We start from the raw sequence: 24,770 nt of genomic DNA, 5'->3' as shown, positions 1-24,770 counted from the left end.
AGACCGAATTTTCCATAAATATGTGTGCCTGTGTTTCTGACTCCCAGTGTTACCGAAATAGCTCTTATGTAAACATTATACTGCTTGTGATGGAAAAACCCACCAAAGTGATAACCCGTACTATTAAGCATAGTAGTGTTTCTTCGAAAGTGACAACTTCAAAACCTGTGAACATACAATTGTTTCCCGAACTATTTGACAACAGCCCAGGAAGCATAGAAATGACCAAAGACAGACACATTATTATACATTATTGAAAACATAAGCAGCATGAACACGTCGCAGATCAGACAGATTCTATCTCGAAACTGTTCCACCAGAAACATTTTTTACGGTGTTTACCAGAGAGATCTTTTACCTCGGACGTTTCCTAAGCCGGCCTTGGTCATTGCAAACACTGACAAGTCCGACTCCCGGGGTACACACTGGGTGGCCTTCTATTTCGACAAAAACAATGTGGCCGAGTATTTCGATTCATACGGATTTCATCCTTTCTATCAAGAATTCGTAACTTTCCTGAATAGCCATTCCTCGGTCTGGACTTACAACAACATTCCCTTACAGGGGGTATTGGCCACAACATGCGGTCATTACTGTTGCGTGTATGCTTATTACAAAGCACGTCACGTTACAACCAAGGATTTCATCCACACATTTCCACCAGGTATCAGTAAAGATGGATATATCCTACACCGTTTTCGTCAGATCTTCAAATGTTTACCACATTCCAAGTGTTCCAGAGGGGAACAAACGTGTTGTTCTATCCACACGATCCAGGCTCGCGTCATGAAGAAATCTAATTAAAATATGTGCTGCCGTATCTTTCTCTCAGTGCCATCGAGACCGTTCTAGTGAACACACCATGGAACCTACTGCGGCTTCTATAATGGAGAAACACGACAAACTTGTAACACGTATGACCCATAAGGATGATGTTTCCAAACGTAAACCTCGCAAACGTGTGCAACCTATTAAATTAGAAACCGTTACTATCAAGAACGAGACGGTGGACGAGGGAATGGATGTGACTACGGACGGTGATTTCATAAAGAGACGTAGGGAAATTGGTTTTTCCACAGACAAAATCGAGTGTCCTAAACTACATGACGTAGATGCATGTTTAGATCTCTATCTTGCAAACACATATTTTCTGAACAAGGAAAAAAACAAGTACGTAGCCATAGGATTCGAAAAAGAATCCCCTTTCAATTTGGTGTGGGAGTTTTCGCAACAGGGGAGATCACCCGTACGCATCGATTCTAAACAGATTAGAGAACTGTGTGCTTTAAAATCTGACTTACTGAATTACGTCGACACTGGTCGACGATTCAATTATTTGGTTACTGGAAATATCACCGTTAGTGGTGTAAATTTTTTCGGGAAACGTTGCATCTCGATGTATCAACATCATTCACCGGATGCTTTCATTTTCACAGCCTCTGAACTACATTTATTTATGTGTAATCTTTTCAGACCTCTGCAAAAATTAATGAACGAACGTTATCATAAATTACAACCCGAAATGGAGGCTTTTGTATATTGTATAAAAAAGAATATGGTTTCAGAAAAAAAAGAAGTACCCGATGTATTGAACTATTTTTATGTACTTTGGTACAACGAACTGATGATTGAAATATATCTTCAGAACAATCTTGGACACACATTGATATTGTAAATAACTTACGTTATGTATCTGATGCTGTAAAGTATCCATTGTAAATCTATTCCATATTGTAAATGAACCATTGTTATTTTTATGTATTGTAATTCAGTCTTTGTTATTTTATGTATTGTAATATAACCCTTCAGGTATTGTAAACTTTCTATATCATCAATTGTAAATAAAACATTTGTGTTATTCTATATCCATACTATCAATTATAAATAAAACATTTGTATATTTTGAACATTTCTTTTATTTATTACAATAAAAAGTGTACATTTTCCAGACATTTTCAACTGCACAGGTTTTTTCACCTTTACCATGTTCTTTACATTTTAAACTTTCTGAACTGTTTTTGACACTGCTTAACTTTGGACATTCAAGTTCTTCGATATTGCATACAGTCATCTTACCCTCACCTTTTTTCCCCACTAATGTTTTCACCCATTCCATTTTCTCCGTACCTTTAACATAAACTTGCTGATTCATAAGCACTAAATACAGAAGATCTTCTAATTTCTCGTACGGTAGCCATCCATCATTCCAATCGAGACCATGTTTGTTGGTACGGAGCCAGTAATTCACTCGGCGATACTTTTCACTCAACAAGTGTAAACCATATGGAGGTTTCACTAAACAGTCAAATGCACTGTCGAAAGGAAATTTTAAAATTCCTACTTCTTTACACACAAATTCTCCTTCGACTCCTCGAAAACCTTGAATGTCCAAAAAACAGGCATCCATTTTGTTCAACAGGTGAACACTGTCAATGTATCATCAATACTGCCCCGACATACCGCACACTTGTCCAATTGAGAGGCACAGAGACCACAGGCTACAAAATGTCGACACGGAAGAATTACCACACTGCAAGAGTTTTCAAAACATATTTTACAGAGTAGCACAGAATCCACACTCTGATTATCGGATGTTTTTTCAGTAGTTTCCACACTGTCGCAATATTTGCAACTTTTCGAATCACTGTGTAACGCTGCAACACTCTGTATGTAACTACAGGTTGGTATTGCCCGGTGATGTTCTAGAATCGGGCAATCTTCGGATGTCCAATCACACGCTCCGTACCCACAATGGAAGCATATTACCCTATCACCGAATCCTGAATAATAAAAACCTGCAGTGACTAATTCTTCAGCAGTCTGACATAATCCTATTGGCCACTTTCTGTAAGTCTTGTATCTCGCATTCACCGACATATAATCGGTGGTAAAAGGACCGCCTGCTATCAGACGAGTATGGTAAGTATACACTCTCATATGTCGAACAAAAAAACTCGTCTGATACTGTAGGTGACGGCGTTGTAGGCTCGGTGCGAGTCCAGCAATCGTGGTGAGTAAACACTCTCATACGAGGTAAAACGAATTAAATCGAGTTCTGTAGGTGACAGGGTCCTTGGCATCGGGTATGAAGGTTCAGCCAGAATATTCTCAAAATCAGATACTATAGGTGACGGGGTCCTCGGTATCGGTGATAAAGGTTCAGCCAGAATATCCTCAGGATCGTCGGGGAACAGCCGTCTGCGAAAATCGAAACCTTCGGGAGGAACCACAGGGAAACAAGGATGACCTTCTAAGTTAAGTAACAATGGACGATCACAGCCAGAACACCACACGGAATTTCTGTCTGCCAACAAAGAAAGCCACTCTTTCACTCTCTTCTTCAAAGCTTCGCCTAACTCTTCCTTCCTGCGACGTAGTTCGCAGATACACCCGTGACTCGGAAATCCTGTTCTCTCGTCACCTCTTCTTTTCCTCTCTTCTATCTCCTTCAAAGTCTCGCAGCGACGGTGAATTCTTTTTCCTGATCCGTTGACCACGTGACATCCACACCAGGGAGATTCAGGTATCGCTACATACATAAACGGGAAATAACTCAGCAACCGATCCAGGGCCGTTCGATCGCTGTCCAGATCGCCGCAAGACCGAACAAGTTCCCAGAACTCTTCGTAGCTGATCTCGTAGAAATTCACACCATTATCAGACAGACGTGTACCACTTACATCCATCCTCACATGATACTAAGATCCTCTTTCCTTTCTATTTATACCTTTTTCCCTCCTACGTCACTATTTCCGTTAAACAGACTTCAAACTACAAGGCTACGTCCAAAACATGTTCGGGCATGTTCACACAGAACCGTTACACCACCCAGAAATCGCAAATTCATCCAAACCTACGCCCAAAACATGTTCGGGCATGTTCTATTCAGACAGAAAAACCGTTACACACATTTCCAGGAATCTCAGACTCATCAACGGTCTCAAACGGGAAACGCCCCCCAAAAATAGCCACCCATCTCATCAACAACCGGAAACCCATATCAATCACTCATTAACAACACATCAACGCCATCTGTTTTCAAACACCGGAAACACGTACTCCAATTTATATATGACGTCACACGCCAAAATAGCGTAACAAAAACAAAATGGCGTCACAGGAATTAAAACAATTCATAATAATAATATAATAATATTTAAATTAATAATAATTTAATAATATAATCTGGTCACGTGACTTCCATTTTGTGACGTCACAGTGACGTGACTCCCAGAAATCGCAAATTCATCCAAACCTACGCCCAAAACATGTTCGGGCATGTTCTATTCAGACAGAAAAACCGTTACACACATTTCCAGGAATATCAGACTCATCAACGGTCTCAAACGGGAAACGCCCCCCAAAAATAGACACCCATCAACACCGGAAACCCTTATCAAGTCCTCAATAACAACAGGAAACCCGCAATCTTATCAAAGTCCCGAAAACGCCCCCCACTTATCAAGCTCCTCATTCACAACAGGAAACCCATATCATTAAGCCACGCCCACTTTTTCCACAACAACCAATCAAAACGCTCAAAACACACACACTTGCTTGCCCACACACCTACATCATCAATTGATCTTTGATCGATCTTTTCCAATCAATTGATTTATCGACTTCAACGGGGGTACATAACTACTTCTATCCTCTTATTAATATATAAAATACCTAAAAACAAAAAAAACATGGATATCTTTGGTAATAGAAGGCGACAGGAGATTCCAGATACTTCCAGCGAGATTGCTAGTTTAGATGCACGTCTAAAGAAACGGAAATCAGATTTACTCATATTACAGAATTCGCTAAATCTAAATATTCAAGCAGAGATTACAAATCGTCAAACTCAAATGATTGATCCTATAGTAAAAATGGATGGAAAACTCAATTCTTCGCTTGAGAAATATACTAATTTAGCTTCATTAGATAATCTTCAGAACTTAGAAGAGAATATTGCCAACTTGAAAAAAAACTTGATAAATTTAGACAAATCCAGAGAACGAATACCGAACAGCTGAAACAGCAATTAAATGACCAGGCAAATAGTATTCGTACCGAACTGCAAACCATCATCCAGAATATCAAAACTCAAGAAGAATAAAAGCAGGTAAATGCTAGTATTGCTAAATTGCAAGAACAGTTTCAATCTTTCGAAGTTCCTGCATTGCAAAGTATCCAATCTGAATTACAGACAGATGAACTGCATACAGCTATAACAGAAGTTCAATCGAAACTACAGACATTGGAAGATTTTATCAATAATTTACCTTCATCTTCTGAATTAAATGCTATTGCTCGGAGCGTTGCAGGCATCAAATTACAGTTGGAGACTTATGAAGATTTTGGGAAGATACAAGGTACCATAGCTCACATAGAAGATACTATGGCAACTATGAGAAATGAGCTAACAAGTGTACAGGAAACTCAGGAATCGAAACTGCCTGGCATTACTGATATTCTAGCTATAGTTCAACAGCAAGTTACTAAGCTTGAAAGCTTGAATACTGAATCAGAATTATCGTATTTCTTGTAGTATTATAGTAATATAAATTTGTCACATACACATTCTTGTATGAACTCTCGAGCTACTCCTCAACAGGGTAATATGAGTACAATAAAGCCTTCGGACTGTTTTGTTCACGCTGAGATATTAAGACATAAGTTAATTCACAATAACACATTTCTGCAAGCCAAAAACAACGAAAATTGTTCGTAAACAACATAATCTTCATGAACCTTGCAAAATATATCATTTTCTCAAGGGGTCAAGTGTATCTATTTTGGAAAATGTGTTGAATTTGATGATGAACGCGTGGATGAGGAGGAATGCCAAAATTTGTTGATTCTGAAGACAGCTATGTGGAAGGACATCATGTACTTGAAACTATCCACGACACTTAGCACAGTAATAATTCCAATTGTTTTATGATTTTTTCTTAAATTCTAGCAGAAAGACTAATTATCGTAGATCATTTTTATACGAAATTTGAACCTTCCTTAAAGTAATGAGCAATGTTTGGATTTCTGGAAAAAAGTTATTTATGTTGAAAAAAAAAAAAAACAACTTAAAAATTATTTTATTTTTGCTCCCCATGGACAAGGTAATTCGAACTTTTTGGCTGCACTTACGGATCTTATTTTAAGGGAAAGAGAACTAAACCTGACCCACCTACCCTAACGACGAAAGTATTAGGGAAATTATTAAAATGCTAAGGGAACTAAATCTGACCCACCTAACCAAACCACGAATGCATGTATTGGGAAGTGAAAAACCAGTGTCAAGGAAACACGCAGTAAGTTGGTTGATTTGGTGTTTTAAGTCCTTTATGCACAGTAAGGCTAATTGGGACTGGAAATACAGTTTAACGTGGGATCCGAACCACTATGTGCCTCCACCAGGTATTGAACCTGGGACCCCTTGATTACAAGGCGACAATGCTACCACTGCACCATGGGGAGGCCCCAAACATGCAGTAGACGCAGTAAGTAACCGCTAAAACTTCTCAATATGTTTTAGCATTAGTAAATTGAAATCGAACCATGTAAAAATTGCATACGTAGCATGATGAAATCTTAATAAAATAAATGGAACTTGGGTCCTTAGCACTTTTGGTATGACTTAAGATGAGCGGACCCCTCTCTGATTTTCTTCATATTTGACATACTTACTAATTGAGGCCTGCTAATGACGAATCTGAAGTTAAAATTTATCGGAAACGTCTAGAAATTGCAAAATAATTGCGAAACATTGACGCTAGCCCCACGCACCATTGACATGTGGTTACGTTAGGCAAACATAGTTAAAATTTGGTGTCGTGGTATTATCAGGAATATATACATTTCGGCACAAGTTCCTTTTGTTTTATTACGATTTCATAATGCTACGAATGCAATCTTTACACGGTTCGATTTTGATGTACGTCTGTTAACACATACTGTGGAGATTAAGCTATTACTTAAGGTTTTGTTCAACATATGCTTTCGTGGTTAGGTTAGGAAGGTTAGGTTTGATTCCCTTAGCATTAAAATATAGTCCCTAAATGCTTTCTACTAAGGTTCCGATTTACTTCTACAATATTTAGTGTCGCTTGTCGTCTGAGAATATCTTGTCCATGAGAAGTGCGTAAGGTTATTAAAAAGTTGTTTTTTTGTTCAACATAAATAACTTTTTTCCGAGTTTAAACAGTGCTCATTACTTTAAGTAAGGTTCAAATTTCGTGTTACAATGATTTCCAAAATTATATGATAATTAGTCTTTTTGCTAGGAGATCAGATTGAGTTTTGGTGTGTTTATATTTTTTTTATAATTAGTACAAATATATTTCTTATATATAATAAAAAATAGCCAATATAAAATAAAACGTCATGAATATTTTTGGGTTTAAGCAGCAACAACATAACCAGCCTGTAGAGAGAATTCCAGTAAACATGGATATATTTAGAGAAATTTATCATCAATTGAAAGGGTTACTTCTTGTTCACTTGAATAGTATTTGGTCTCATGTTGACGAGGATACTGGAATGCACTTATTTGTATTTAATAATAACTTATGATCATTTAAGTTACCTGTTAGTGGGAAAATTCAAATAACCATTTCTCCACCCAATGCGGCAGTTTTGCACATAGGTCGAAATTTGTATAGAATTAAACATAGTACATTACTTCCTGATACGTCTTATGATGTGGAAGCTGGTGAAATTTTGTATGCTGAGATAATTGAAGAGTATGATAAATTGATTCCTCTGTTTATCGAAATAAGAATAATCTATCCTCTTATTAATATATAAAATACCTAAAAACAAAAAAAACATGGATATATTTGGAAATAGAAGGCGACAGGAGATTCCAGATACTTCCAGCGAGATTGCTAGTTTAGATGCACGTCTAAAGAAACGGAAATCAGATTTACTCATATTACAGAATTCGCTAAATCTAAATATTCAAGCAGAGATACAAATCTTCAAACTCAACTGATTGATCCTATAGTAAAAATTGATGGAAAACTCAAATCTTCGCTTGAGAAATATACTAATTTAGCTTCAATAGATAATCTTCAGAACTTAGAAGAGAATATTGCCAACTTAAAAAAAGAACTTGATAAATTTAGACAAATCCAGAGAACGAATACCGAACAGCTGAAACAGCAATTAAATGACCAGGCAAATAGTATTCGTACCGAACTGCAAACCATCATCCAGAATATCAAAACTCAAGAAGAATATGAGCAGGTAAATGCTAGTATTGCTAAATTGCAAGAACAGTTTCAATCTTTCGAAGTTCCTACATTGCAAAGTATCAAATCTGAATTACAGACAGATGAACTGCATACAGCTATAACAGAAGTTCAATCGAAACTACAGACATTGGAAGATTTTATCAATAATTTACCTTCATCTTCTGAATTAAATGCTATTGCTCGGAGCGTTGCCGGCATCAAATTACAGTTGGAGACTTATGAAGATTTTAGGAAGATACAAGGTACCATAGCTCACATAGAAGATACTATGGCAACTATGAGAAATGCGCTAACAAGTGTACAGGAAACTCAGGAATCGAAACTGCCTGGCATTACTGATATTCTAGCTATAGTTCAACAGCAAGTTACTAAGCTTGAAAGCTTGAATACTGAATCAGAATTATCGTATTTCTTGTAGTATTATAGTATTATAAATTTGTCAAATACACATTCTTGTATGAACTCTCGAGGTACTCCTCAACAGGGTAATATAAGTTCAATAAAGCCTTCGGACTGTTTTGTTCACGCTGAGATATTAAGACATAAGTTAATTCACAATAACACATTTCTGCAAGCCAAAAACAACGAAAATTGTTCGTAAACAACATAATCTTCATGAACCTTGCAAAATATATCATTTTCTCAAGGGGTCAAGTGTATCGATTTTGGAAAATGTGTTGAATTTGATGATGAACGCGTGGATGAGGAGGAATGCCAAAATTTGTTGATTCTGAAGACAGCTATGTGGAAGGAAATCATGTACTTGAAACTATCCACGACACTTAGCACAGTAATAATTCCAATTGTTTTATGATTTTTTCTTAAATTCTAGCAGAAAGACTAATTATCGTAGATCATTTTTATACAAAATTTGAACCTTCCTTAAAGTAATGAGCAATGTTTGGATTTCTGGAAAAAAGTTATTTATGTTGAAAAAAAAAACAACTTAAAAATTATTTTATTTTTGCTCCCCATGGACAAGGTAATTCGAACTTATTGGCTGCATTTACGGATCTTATTTTAAGGGAAAGAGAACTAAACCTGACCCACCTACCCTAACGACGAAAGTATTAGGGAAATTATTAAAATGCTAAGGGAACTAAATCTGACCCGCCTAACCAAACCACGAATGCATGCATTGGGAAGTGAAAAACCAGTGTCAAGGAAACATGCAGTAAGTTGGTTGATTTGGTGTTTTAAGTCCTTTATGCACAGTAAGGCTAATTGGGACTGGACCTACAGTTTAAAGTGGGATCCGAACCACTATGTGCCTCCACCAGATATTGAACCTGGGACCCCTTGATTACAAGGCGACAATGCTACCACTGCACCATGGGGAGGCCCCAAACATGCAGTACACGCAGTAAGTAACCGCTAAAACTCCGCAGTATGTTTTAGCATTAGTAAATTGAAATCGAACCATGTAAAAATTGCATACGTAGCATGATGAAATCGCAATAAAATAAATGGAACTTGGGCCCTTAGCACTTTTGGTATGACTTAAGATGAGCGGACCCCTCTCTGATTTTCTTCATATTTGACATACTTAGTAATTGAGGCCTGCTAATGACGAATCTGAAGTTAAAATTTGTCGGAATTGTCTAGAAATTCCAAAATAATTGCAAACCATTGACGCTAGCCCCACGAACCATTGACGTATGGTTAGGTTAGGCAAACATCCTGTAGTTAAAATTTGGTCTCGTGGAAGTATCAGGAACTAGAAATTGCATATTAATTGCGAACCATTGACGCTAGCCCCACGCACCATTGACATGTGGTTAGGTTAGGCAAACATAGTTAAAATTTGGTGTCGTGGTATTATCAGGAATATATACATTTCGGCACAAGTTCCTTTCGTTTTATTACGATTTCATAATGCTACGAATGCAATTTTTACACGGTTCGATTTTGATGTACGTCTGTTAACACATACTGTGGAGATTAAGATATTACTTAATGTTTTGTTCAACATATGCTTTCGTGGTTAGGTTAGGAAGGTTAGGTTTGATTCCCTTAGCATTAAAATAAAGTCCCTAAATGCTTTCTACTAAGGTTCCGACTTACTTCTACGATATTTAGTGTCGCTTGTCGACTGAGAATATCTTGTCCATGAGAAGTGCGTAAGGTTATTAAAAAGTTGTTTTTTTCTTCAACATAAATAACTTCTTTTCGAGTTTAAACAGTGCTCATTACTTTAAGTAAGGTTCACATTTCGTGTTACAATGATTTCCAAAATCATATGATAATTAGTCTTTTTGCTAGGAGATCAGATTGAGATTTGGTGTATTTATATTTTTTTTATAATTAGTACAAATATATTTCTTATATATAATAAAAAATAGCCAATATAAAATAAAACGTCATGAATATTTTTGGGTTTAAGCAGCAACAACACAACCAGCCTGTAGAGAGAATTCCAGTAAACATGGATATATTTAGAGAAATTTATCATCAATTGAAAGGGTTACTTCTTGTTCACTTGAATAGTATTTGGTCCCATGTTGACGAGGATACTGGAATGCACTTATTTGTATTTAATAATAACTTATGATCATTTAAGTTACCTGTTAGTGGGAAAATTCAAATAACCATTTCTCCACCCAATGCGGCAGTTTTGCACATAGGTCGAAATTTGTATAGAATTAAACATAGTACATTACTTCCTGATACGTCTTATGATGTGGAAGCTGGTGAAATTTTGTATGCTGAGATAATTGAAGAGTATGATAAATTGATTCCTCTGTTTATCGAAATAAGAATAATCTATCCTCTTATTAATATTGATGGCCGCGGTGGCTCAGTCGGTAACGCGTTTGACTACCATGCTAAAGGTCCCGGGTTCGATCCCCGGCCGGTTCAAATCCGGGAACTTTTCTAACGATGGAAGCGGCCCCGGCGCCCACCCAGCGTCGAATAACATAACATGGGTACCTGGGGGAAACCCTGGGGGGTAAAGGCGGTCAGGGGCGTGATGCTGATCACATCACCCCCACTTACGACCGGATCAAGAAAGTGTGGGGCGTTACCCCCACACCCCCTATACGCCTTCATGGCGTGGTGCTAAGCACAGGGGAGCACTTTACCTTTTTTTTTTTTACCTTATTAATATATAAAATACCTAAAAACAAAAAAAAACATGGATATATTTGGTAATAGAAGGCGACAGGAGATTCCAGATACTTCCAGCGAGATTGCTAGTTTAGATGCACGTCTAAAGAAACGGAAATCAGATTTACTCATATTACAGAATTCGCTAAATCTAAATATTCAAGCAGAGATACAAATCTTCAAACTCAACTGATTGATCCTATAGTAAAAATTGATGGAGAACTCAAATCTTCGCTTGAGAAATATACTAATTTAGCTTCAATAGATAATCTTCAGAACTTAGAAGAGAATATTGCCAACTTGAAAAAAGAACTTGATAAATTTAGACAAATCCAGAGAACGAATACTGAACAGCTGAAACAGCATTTAAATGACCAGGCAAATAGTATTCGTACCGAACTGCAAACCATCATCCAGAATATCAAAACTCAAGAAGAATATGAGCAGGTAAATGCTAGTATTGCTAAATTGCAAGAACAGTTTCAATCTTTCGAAGTTCCTACATTGCAAAGTATCAAATCTGAATTACAGACAGATGAACTGCATACAACTATAACAGAAGTTCAATCGAAACTACAGACATTGGAAGATTTTATCAATAATTTACCTTCATCTTCTGAATTAAATGCTATTGCTCGGAGCGTTGCCGGCATCAAATTACAGTTGGAGACTTATGAAGATTTTGGAAGATACAAGGTACCATAGCTCACATAGAAGATACTATGGCAACTATGAGAAATGCGCTAACAAGTGTACAGGAAACTCAGGAATCGAAACTGCCTGGCATTACTGATATTCTAGCTATAGTTCAACAGCAAGTTACTAAGCTTGAAAGCTTGAATACTGAATCAGAATTTTCGTATTTCTTGTAGTATTATAGTAATATAAATTTGTCACATACACATTCTTGTATGAACTCTCGAGCTACTCCTCAACAGGGTAATATAGGTACAATAAAGCCTTCGGACTGTTTTGTTCACGCTGAGATATTAAGACATAAGTTAATTCACAATAACACATTTCTGCAAGCCAAAAACAACGAAAATTGTTTGTAAACAACATAATCTTCATGAACCTTGCAAAATATATCATTTTCTCAAGGGGTCAAGTGTATCGATTTTGGAAAATGTGTTGAATTTGATGATGAACGCGTGGATGAGGAGGAATGCCAAAATTTGTTGATTCTGAAGACAGCTATGTGGAAGGAAATCATGTACTTGAAACTATCCACGACACTTAGCACAGTAATAGTTCCAATTGCTTGATGATTTTTTCTTAAATTCTAGCAGAAAGACTAATTATCATAGATCATTTTTATACGAAATTTGAACCTTCCTTAAAGTAATGAGCAATGTTTGGATTTCTGGAAAAAAGTTATTTATGTTGGAAAAAAAAAACAACTTAAAATTATTTTATTTTTGCTCCCCATGGACAAGGTAATTCGAACTTTTTGGCTGCATTTACGGATCTTATTTTAAGGGAAAGAGAACTAAACCTGACCCACCTACCCTAACGACGAAAGTATTAGGGAAATTATTAAAATGCTAAGGGAACTAAATCTGACCCGCCTAACCAAACCACGAATGCATGTATTGGGAAGTGAAAAACCAGTGTCAAGGAAACACGCAGTAAGTTGGTTGATTTGGTGTTTTAAGTCCTTTATGCACAGTAAGGCTAATTGGGACTGGAAATACAGTTTAAAGTGGGATCCGAACCACTATGTGCCTCCACCAGGTATTGAACCTGGGACCCCTTGATTACAAGGCGACAATGCTACCACTGCACCATGGGGAGGCCCCAAACATGCAGTACACGCAGTAAGTAACCGCTAAAACTTCGCAATATGTTTTAGCATTAGTAAATTGAAATCGAACCATGTAAAAATTGCATACGTAGCATGATGAAATCTTAATAAAATAAATGGAACTTGGGTCCTTAGCACTTTTGGTATGACTTAAGATGAGCGGACCCCTCTCTGATTTTCTTCATATTTGACATAGTTACTAATTGAGGCTTGCTAATGACGAATCTGAAGTTAAAATTTGTCGGAAACGTCTAGAAATTTCAAAATAATTGCGAACCATTGACGCTAGCCCCACGAACCATTGACGTAAGGTTAGGTTAGGCAAACATCCTGTAGTTAAAATTTGGTCTCGTGGAAGTATCAGGAACTAGAAATTGCAAAATAATTGCGAACCATTGACGCTAGCCCCACGCACCATTGACATGTGGTTAGGATAGGCAAACATAGTTAAAATTTGGTGTCTTGGTATTATCAGGAATATATACATTTCGGCACAAGTTCCTTTTGTTTTATTACGATTTCATAATGCTACGAATGCAATTTTTACACGGTCCGATTTTGATGTACGTCTGTTAACACATACTGTGGAGATTAAGCTATTACTTAAGGTTTTGTTCAACATATGCTTTCGTGGTTAGGTTAGGAAGGTTAGGTTTGATTCCCTTAGCATTAAAATATAGTCCCTAAATGCTTTCTACTAAGGTTCCGACTTACTTCTACGATATTTAGTGTCGCTTGTCGACTTAGAATATCTTGTCCATGAGAAGTGCGTAAGGTTATTAAAAAGTTGTTTTTTTCTTCAACATAAATAACTTTTTTTCGAGTTTAAACAGTGCTCATTACTTTAAGTAAGGTTCAAATTTCGTGTTACAATGATTTCCAAAATTATATGATAATTAGTCTTTGTGCTAGGAGATCAGATTGAGTTTTGGTGTATTTATATTTTTTTATAATTAGTACAAATATATATCTTATATATAATAAAAAATATAGTATATATATAGTATAATATATAGTAGTATAATTGATGCTATAATGAGCACACTTATAGCGTACAAATGATGAGCCCCCCTCAAGCAGATTTGGCTACACTTAAAACAAGCTCAACATGCCCATATGAGCTTTTTGCTCATGTGTAGCACCCCGTCTAACCCAAGATTTTTGTAAAAATGCCCTCGGGAATTTCCCGAAACTACAGTGTACAAATGATGAGCCCCCTCAGATTGATTTGTCCACACTTACAAAAGGCACTTCTGTGAGATTGTTGTCCATAAATTTGTTAAAAATATGCTCCTCTTGATATTTTTTTTGGATACATTTAAAACTAAGCCAAACGTATTAACACACACACACACACACACACACACACACACACACACACACACACACACCCACACCCACCCACACACACACACAATGTTTACTTCTGGTTTATTTCTATTGCATCATGCTGTGCAACAAATTATTATCCAATATTATGCAACAAATTATAAGGCAAGAGCTCTTGCATCATGCTGTGCAACAAATTATTATCCGATATTATGCATGTGTTGTTTTCTGATTAGTTAATTATGACATAATGTGATGATGTGTTATATTCTGATTGGTTTATTGTTTCAGTTTTAATCCGTGCTTAGGGTATATAAAGAGATTTTGCTTTACATATCAGCCAGTATTGTGAGAGTGGCTGAGGAGTACAGATGTGTTGTTACAGTGCTTCTCATACTTACAGGCCTGTTTGGTTTAATATATAATATTTCTTATTATTCATATTAAATATATTTCTGGTATATTGAACAAAAAGGGCTTATATTTTGTATAAAAAATCTGATATTTGTTGCATCCAGCTTGTTTGTTGTAATCCACTCTTATTTAGAGTCAGGCTTATATCTGTCCCAGCTTGTTATACAAAAATCAATACATAACACAGTGCTAGGTCATTGCCTTTCTAGGACATGCATGTCTGTGCAGGCATTTGCGGAAGGTCAGTGTAGATCAATATTTATTCTCTTTTTCCACTTGTAGGCTATTAGCTTTACAACCTGTCATAATAAGCATAGAGTTTTGATTTAAAACCCAAAAAATTTTGTATAATAAACCGAGAATAAAAATTAATAATATTAACATATTAAAAATACGCAAGAAATATACAAAGCACACAGCTGAACAAAATATATATATATATTAAGTACAAAATTTTGAATTGAACCCTAGAAAATCTTATATAATAAACCAACAACAAAAATGCCAAATCAAAAATATTGCAATCAGTGTAATAAAAATATATCCAGCCCCAATTTTGCTAGGCACCAAAAAAATTGTGACCCAGGCAAATATGGAACTCCCACAAAAATATGCCCCAAATGCCATAAGATATTTAGCAAGGCATATTTCAATAGACATGTAGGCTCTTGCTCTGCACAGTCATCAACATTGCCCCCTCAACCATCTACATCTGGTCTGAAAAGGAAGCATGAAGCACCTGTTAATGCTAGAGCAGCAAAGCAGCCACGCTATGAACCTATCCATAGCAGTTTTAACGGCCAATTAAGGGATCACCGTTTTGTATCAGAGCCAAGATGTGACATTAAGAATTTTTTGAACAGTATAAATCCAGATGTGCAGGCAATTCTAAATGCACAAAATGACTCTTATAAGCTGTCCCTCAAATTGTTTACACAATATAAGAAGCCAAATGGCACAAAATTTACACAGCCCCACATAACAGAAACTGTACCGGTATATTCAAATGCAAATTCAGACAAAATAATAAGCATTTTGATAGATCAATTGAATATTAAACACTCTGAATTTGCAGCAAAAGAGTCTGGATGGAGCCTATGCGGTTCTCCACACAGGCTCTATGTTAATATTTCTGAACTCAACCCATTACAAGGATCTACATATTTGCCTTTACCTGCCAATATTAAAAACAAACAAGCCGTGTTTAATATAAAAAATAATGATGAGAAATGTTTTTTGTGGTGTATTTTAGCTGCTTTGTATCCAGTTTTAAGGAATCCTCAGAGAATAAGTTATTATAAATAACATGAAAATTATTTTGATGAAGCAATGGAGGGTTTAGAATATCCAATGTCTGTTCAGAATATTGATAAATTTGAAAAAAAGGCCAGGGATATCAATGGTAAACAATTATCTATTAATGTATTTACTTGTTCTACTGGCCGTGGCAATTGCTTGATAGATCCTCTCAGAATCAGTACACTTGATGATGATTCTGCTGTTCCGATTGATCTGCTCTTAATTGAAGGAGATGGCACATATCATTACACTCTGATACATAATCTTGAAGCTTTAGTCAGAACACAACTAGACAAATTTAATAGAACATTTAAGTTGTGCAGAAGATGTTTGACTGTATTTGATGGTCAAAAAATGGTAAATGGGGTTCGGGAAAAAAATGCAGAAATTGCTAAAAACAAGATAATTGAACATTTAAAATACTGTGGGAATCATAAACCTGTTCATATGCTTATGCCTAACCCAAATGAAAATGCCAAATTCAAAAAATTTGAAGCCTTGTTGGATCACCCAGCATATATAGTCTGTGATTTTGAATCAAACCTCAAACCCCTTGCATTCTGTAGCCCAGATCCTGATGAATCTTCAATTACATCATACCAGCTACATGAACCTTCTAGTTTTTATTATGTGGTTGTACAGGATGGGGTTGTTAGTAAAGAATATTTATACATGGGAGCAGATGCCATCAAAGAATTTGCACATAGAATAGAAAAGGAATGCCATGACATAGCATCTAATATCTTATTAAAATCAAAACCTATGTTGCCTTTAACAGAGAAACAGATTGAAGATTTCAACAATGCAGAAAAATGCCCGGTATGTGATTCTGAATTTTCAGATATAAATATCAAGGAGAAACACCATTCTCATACAGATGGTAAATTCTTAATGGCTCTGTGTAATAGCTGTAATATTAAGATCCAGAGACCAAAATTTGTCCCTATATTTTGCCATGGTGCATCCAATTATGATTTTCATCATTTGATCAGGTACGAGGGGTTTGACAAGCAGAATTTAAATATTTTAGCTGAAAATAATGAAAAATATATTGCCATTAGCAAAATAATTAAAGTTAATAGTGTTCCTATTCACTTAAGATTCCTTGATTCTTACAGAATTTTATCGGCTAGCCTGGCTACACTGGCCACTCAATTATCTGATGATCAATTCAAAATCACATGTGCTTCGTTTCCAAATCAGGACCTGAAATTAATTAGGCGGAAGGGTGTATATCCATATGATTATGTTACACATTTTTCTAAATTTGATGAGTGTTCTCTGCCACCACAACAAGAGTTTTACAGCAAAATCAGAGGATCTGGAATCACTGATGAAGATTATCACCATGCCCAATTGATGTGGAACAATTTAAAATGCCAGACATTTGGTGATTAACACAAGGCTTATTTAAAACTTGATGTGACCCTCTTAGCTGATATACTGCAGGCATTCAGAAAATCTTCCATGCAAAATTATAAGCTGGATCCAATGTATTTTTACAGTGCTCCGGGCCTAGCATGGTCTGCAATGTTTTTAAACACTAAAATGCAATTGGATCTGATCCAGGATCATGATATGTATCTGTTTATGGAACAATGTATAAGAGGAGGCATGGTGCAATGTTCTCAGAGATATGCCAGAGCAAATAACAAATATATTCCTGATTATGATCCAGCACTGCCATCAAATTATATACTGTATGTAGATGCCAACAGCCTCTATGGTTATGCTATGATGGATAAATTGCCATATGCAGGGCTTGAGTGAGTTGAAGATTTTAATATTGAAGATCTTCAGGATTTTGATGACAGTAACTATGGCCTGTTCTTAGAGGTTGATCTGACAATTCCTGATGATTAACACAACACATTTTCTGATCTGCCCCCAATTCCTGAGGTTGAGTGCTCACCTGGCTCTAAACAGAAGAAATTGATGATGACTCTAGAGCCAAAACAGGATTATGTCATATATTACAAAAACCTCCAGTTTCTGATGCATCATGGTGTTCAAGTAACCAAAATTGACAAAGTTTTGAGGTTCAGGCACTCAAGATGGTTGAAACCATATATTGATACAAACACAGAGCTTCGAACATCTGCAATGAGCCAATTTTGGTTACTTGAACACCATGATGCATCAGAAACTGTAGGTTTTTGTAATATATGACATAATCCTGTTTTGGAAATTTGAAATTTGAACCTTACTTAAAGTAATGAGCACTGTTTAAACTCGAAAAAAAGTTATTTATGTTGAACAAAAAAACAACTTTTTAATAACCTTACGCACTTCTCATGGACAAGATATTCTAAGTCGACAAGCGACACTAAATATCGTAGAAGTAAGTCGGAACCTTAGTAGAAAGCATTTAGGGACTATATTTTAATGCTAAGGGAATCAAACCTAACCTTCCTAACCTAACCACGAAAGTATATGTTGAACAAAACCTTAAGTAATAGCTTAATCTCCACAGTATGTGTTAACAGACGTACATCAAAATCGGACCGTGTAAAAATTGCATTCGTAGCATTATGAAATCGTAATAAAACAAAAGGAACTTGTGCCGAAATGTATATATTCCTGATAATACCACGACACCAAATTTTAACTATGTTTGCCTAACCTAACCACATGTCAATGGTGCGTGGGGCTAGCGTCGATGGTTCGCAATTATTTTGCAATTTCTAGTTCCTGATAGTTCCACGAGACCAAATTTTAACTACAGGATGCTAGCCTAACCTAAACACACGTCAATGGTTCGTGGGGCTAGCGTCAATGGTTCGCAATTATTTTGAAATTTCTAGACGTTTCCGACAAATTTTAACTTCAGATTCGTCATTAGCAGGCCTCAATTAGTAAGTATGTCATATATGAAGAAAATCAGAGAGGGGTCCGCTCATCTTAAGTCATACCAAAAGTGCTAAGGGCCCAAGTTCCATTTATTTTATTGCGATTTCATCAGGCTACGTATGCAATTTTTACATGGTTCGATTTCAATTTACTAATGCTAAAACATACTGCGGAGTTTTAGCGGTTACTTACTGCGTGTACTGCATGTTTGGGGCCTCCCCATGGTGCAGTGGTAGCATTGTCGCCTTGTAATCAAGGGGTCCCAGGTTCAATACCTGGTGGAGGCACATAGTGGTTCGGATCCCACTTTAAACTGTAGGCCCAGTCCCAATTAGCCTTACTGTTCATAAAGGACTTAAAACACCAAATCAACCAACTTACTGCATGTTTCCTTGACACTGGTTTTTCACTTCCCAATACATGCATTCGTGGTTTGGTTAGGCGGGTCAGATTTAGTTCCCTTAGCATTTTAATAATTTCCCTAATACTTTCGTCGTTAGGGTAGGTGGGTCAGGTTTAGTTCTCTTTCCCTTAAAATAAGATCCGTAAATGCAGCCAAAAAGTTCGAATTACCTTGTCCATGGGGAGCAAAAATAAAATAATTTTTAAGTTGTTTTTTTTTTCAACATAAATAACTTTTTTCCAGAAATCCAAACATTGCTCATTACTTTAAGGAAGGTTCAAATTTCGTATAAAAATGATCTACGATAATTAGTCTTTCTGCTAGAATTTAAGAAAAAATCATCAAACAATTGGAACTATCACTGTGCTAAGTGTCGTGGATAGTTTCAAGTACATGATTTCCTTCCACATAGCTGTCTTCAGAATCAACAAATTTTGGCATTCCTCCTCATCCACGCGTTCATCATCAAATTCAACACATTTTCCAAAATCGATAGACTTGACCCCTTGAGAAAATGATATATTTTGCAAGGTTCATGAAGATTATGTTGTTTACGAACAATTTTCGTTGTTTTTGGCTTGCAGAAATGTGTTATTGTGAATTAACTTATGTCTTAATATCTCAGCGTGAACAAAACAGTCCGAAGGCTTTATTGTACTTATATTACCCTGTTGAGGAGTAGCTCGAGAGTTCATACAAGAATGTGTATGTGACAAATTTATATTACTATAATACTACAAGAAATACGATAATTCTGATTCAGTATTCAAGCTTTCAAGTTTAGTAACTTGCTGTTGAACTATAGCTAGAATATCAGTAATGCCAGGCAGTTTCGATTCCTGAGTTTCCTGTACACTTGTTAGCTCATTTCTCATAGTTGCCATAGAATCTTCTATGTGAGCTATGGTACCTTGTATCTTCCCAAAATCTTCATAAGTCTCCAACTGTAATTTGATGCCGGCAACGCTCCGAGCAATAGCATTTAATTCAGAAGATGAAGGTAAATTATTGATAAAATCTTCCAATGTCTGTAGTTTCGATTGAACTTCTCTTATAGCTGTATGCAGTTCATCTGTCTGTAATTCAGATTTGATACTTTGCAATGTAGGAACTTCGAAAGATTGAAACTGTTCTTGCAATTTAGCAATACTAGCATTTACCTGCTTTTATTCTTCTTGAGTTTTGATATTCTGGATGATGGTTTGCAGTTCGGTACGAATACTATTTGCCTGGTCATTTAATTGCTGTTTCAGCTGTTCGGTATTCGTTCTCTGGATTTGTCTAAATTTATCAAGTTCTTTTTTCAAGTTGGCAATATTCTCTTCTAAGTTCTGAAGATTATCTATTGAAGCTAAATTAGTATATTTCTCAAGCGAAGATTTGAGTTTTCCATCAATTTTTACTATACGATCAATCATTTGAGTTTGAAGATTTGTAATCTGTGCTTGAATATTTAGATTTAGCGAATTCTGTAATATGAGTAAATCTGATTTCCGTTTCTTTAGACGTGCATCTAAACTAGCAATCTCGCTGGAAGTATCTGGAATCTCCTGTCGCCTTCTATTACCAAATATATCCATGTTTTTTTTTTGTTTTTAGGTATTTTATATATTAATAAGAGGATAGATTATTCTTATTTCGATAAACAGAGGAATCAATTTATCATACTCTTCAATTATCTCAGCATACAAAATTTCACCAGCTTCCACATCATAAGACGTATCAGGAAGTAATGTACTATGTTTAATTCTATACAAATTTCGACCTATGTGCAAAACTGCCGCTTTGGGTGGAGAAATGGTTATTTGAATTTTCCCACTAACAGGTAACTTAAATGATCATAATTTATTATTAAATACAAATAAGTGCTTTCCAGTATTCTCGTCAACATGAAACCAAATACTATTCAAGTGAACAAGAAGTAACCCTTTCAATTGATGATAAATTTCTCTAAATACATCCATGTTTACTGGAATTCTCTCTACAGGCTGATTATGTTGTTGCTTCTTAAACCCAAAAATATTCATGACGTTTTATTTTATATTAGATATTTTTTTATTATATATAAGATATATATTTGTATTAATTATAAAAAAATTTAAATACACCAAAACTCAATCTGATCTATTAGCACAAAGACTAATTATCATATAATTTTGGAAATCATTGTAACACGAAATTTGAACCTTACTTAAAGTAATGAGCACTGTTTAAACTCGAAAAAAAGTTATTTATGTTGAACAAAAAAACAACTTTTTAATAACCTTACGCATTTCTCATGGACAAGATATTCTCAGTCGACAAGCGACACTAAATATCGTAGAAGTAAGTCGGAACCTTAGTAGAAAGCATTTAGGGACTTTATTTTAATGCTAAGGGAATCAAACCTAACCTTCCTAACCTAACCACGAAAGCATATGTTGAACAAAACCTTAAGTAATAGCTTAATCTCCACAGTATGTGTTAACAGACGTACCTCAAAATCGAACCGTGTAAAAATTGCATTCGTAGCATTATGAAATCGTAATAAAATAAAAGGAACTTGTGCCGAAATGTATATATTCCTGATAATACCACGACACCAAATTTTAACTATGTTTGCCTAACCTAACCACATGTCAATAGTGCGTGGGGCTAGCGTCAATGGTTCGCAATTATTTTTCAATTTTTAGTTCCTGATACTTCCACGAAACCAAATTTTAACTACAGGATGTTTGCCTAACCTAACCATACGTCAATGGTTCGTGGGGCTAGCGTCAATGGTTCGCAATTATTTTGAAATTTCTAGACGTTTCCGACAAATTTTAACTTCAGATTCGTCATTAGCAGGCCTCAATTAGTAAGTATGTCAAATATGAAGAAAATCAGAGAGGGGTCCGCTCATCTTAAGTCATACCAAAAGTGCTAAGGGCCCAAGTTCCATTTATTTTATTGCGATTTCATCAGGCTACGCATGCAATTTTTACATGGTTCGATTTCAATTTACTAATGCTAAAACATACTGCGGAGTTTTAGCGGTTACTTACTGCGTGTACTGCATGTTTGGGGCCTCCCCATGGTGCAGTGGTAGCATTGTCGCCTTGTAATCAAGGGGTCCCAGGTTCAATACCTGGTGGATGCACATAGTGGTTCGGATCCCACTTTAAACTGTAGGTCCAGTCCCAATTAGCCTTACTGTTCATAAAGGACTTAAAACACCAAATCAACCAACTTACTGCATGTTTCCTTGACACTGGTTTTTCACTTCCCAATGCATGCATTCGTGGTTTGGTTAGGCGGGTCAGATTTAGTTCCCTTAGCATTTTAATAATTTCCCTAATACTTTCGCCGTTAGGGTAGGTGGGTCAGGTATAGTTCTCTTTCCCTTAAAATAAGATCCGTAAATGCAGCCAAAAAGTTCGAATTACCTTGTCCATGGGGAGCAAAAATAAAATAATTTTTAAGTTGTTGTTTTTTTTCAACATAAATAACTTTTTCCAGAAATCCAAACATTGCTCATTACTTTAAGGAAGGTTCAAATTTCGTATAAAAATGATCTACGATAATTAGTCTTTCTGCTAGAATTTAAGAAAAAATCATCAAACAATTGGAACTATTACTGTGCTAAGTGTCGTGGATAGTTTCAAGTACATGATTTCCTTCCACATAGCTGTCTTCAGAATCAACAAATTTTGGCATTCCTCCTCATCCACGCGTTCATCATCAAATTCAACACATTTTCCAAAATCGATACACTTGACCCCTTGAGAAAATGATATATTTTGCAAGGTTCATGAAGATTATGTTGTTTACGAACAATTTTCGTTGTTTTTGGCTTGCAGAAATGTGTTATTGTGAATTAACTTATGTCTTAATATCTCAGCGTGAACAAAACAGTCCGAAGGCTTTATTGTACTTATATTACCCTGTTGAGGAGTAGCTCGAGAGTTCATACAAGAATGTGTATGTGAGAAATTTTTAATACTATAATACTACAAGAAATACGATAATTCTGATTCAGTATTCAAGCTTTCAAGCTTAGTAACTTGCTGTTGAACTATAGCTAGAATATCAGTAATGCCAGGCAGTTTCGATTTCTGAGTTTCCTGTACACTTGTTAGCTCATTTCTCATAATTGCCATAGTATCTTCTATATGAGCTATGGTACCTTGTATCTTCCCAAAATCTTCATAAGTCTCCAACTGTAATTTGATGCCGGCAACGCTCCGAGCAATAGCATTTAATTCAGAAGATGAAGGTAAATTATTGATAAAATCTTCCAATGTCTGTAGTTTCGATTGAACTTCTGTTGAAGCTGTATGCAGTTCATCTGTCTGTAATTCAGATTTTATATTAGCAATGTAGGAACTTCGAACTGTAAAACAGTTCGAACAGCCAAATCTGCTTGAGGGGGGCTCATCATTTGTACGCTATAATTGTGCTCATTATAGCATCAATTATACTACTCTAATATAAAATAAAACGTCATGAATATTTTTGGGTTTAAGAAGCAACAACATAATCAGCCTGTAGAGAGAATTCCAGTAAACATGGATGTATTTAGAGAAATTTATCATCAATTGAAAGGGTTACTTCTTGTTCACTTGAATAGTATTTGGTTTCATGTTGACGAGGATACTGGAAAGCACTTATTTGTATTTAATAATAACTTATGATCATTTAAGTTACCTGTTAGTGGGAAATTCAAATAACCATTTCTTCACCCAATGCAGCAGTTTAGCACATAGGTCGAAATTAGTATAGAATTAAACATAGTACATTACTTCCTGATACGTCTTATGATGTGGAAGCTGGTGAAATTTTGTATGCTGAGATAATTGAAGAGTATGATAAATTGATTCCTCTGTTTATCGAAATAAGAATAATCTATCCTCTTATTAATATATAAAATACCTAAGAACAAAAAAAAAATGGATATATTTGGTAATAGAAGGCGACAGGAGATTCCAGATACTTCCAGCGAGATTGCTAGTTTAGATGCACGTCTAAAGAAACGAAAATCTGATTTACTCATATTACAGAATTCGCTAAATCTAAATATTCAAGCAGAGATTACAAATCGTCAAACTCAAATGATTGATCCTATAGTAAAAATTGATGGAAAACTCAAATCTTCGCTTGAGAAATATACTAATTTAGCTTCAATAGATAATCTTCAGAACTTAGAAGAGAATATTGCCAACTTGAAAAAAGAACTTGATAAATTTAGACAAATCCAGAGAACGAATACCGAACAGCTGAAACAGCAATTAAATGACCAGGCAAATAGTATTCGTACCGAACTGCAAACCATCATCCAGAATATCAAAACTCAAGAAGAATA

The sequence above is a fragment of the Lepisma saccharinum genome, chromosome 7 (genome assembly GCF_977018435.1).
Source record: "Lepisma saccharinum chromosome 7, izLepSacc3.1, whole genome shotgun sequence".
NCBI lineage: Eukaryota > Metazoa > Arthropoda > Insecta > Zygentoma > Lepismatidae > Lepisma > Lepisma saccharinum.
This window is presented reverse-complemented; position numbering follows the sequence as displayed.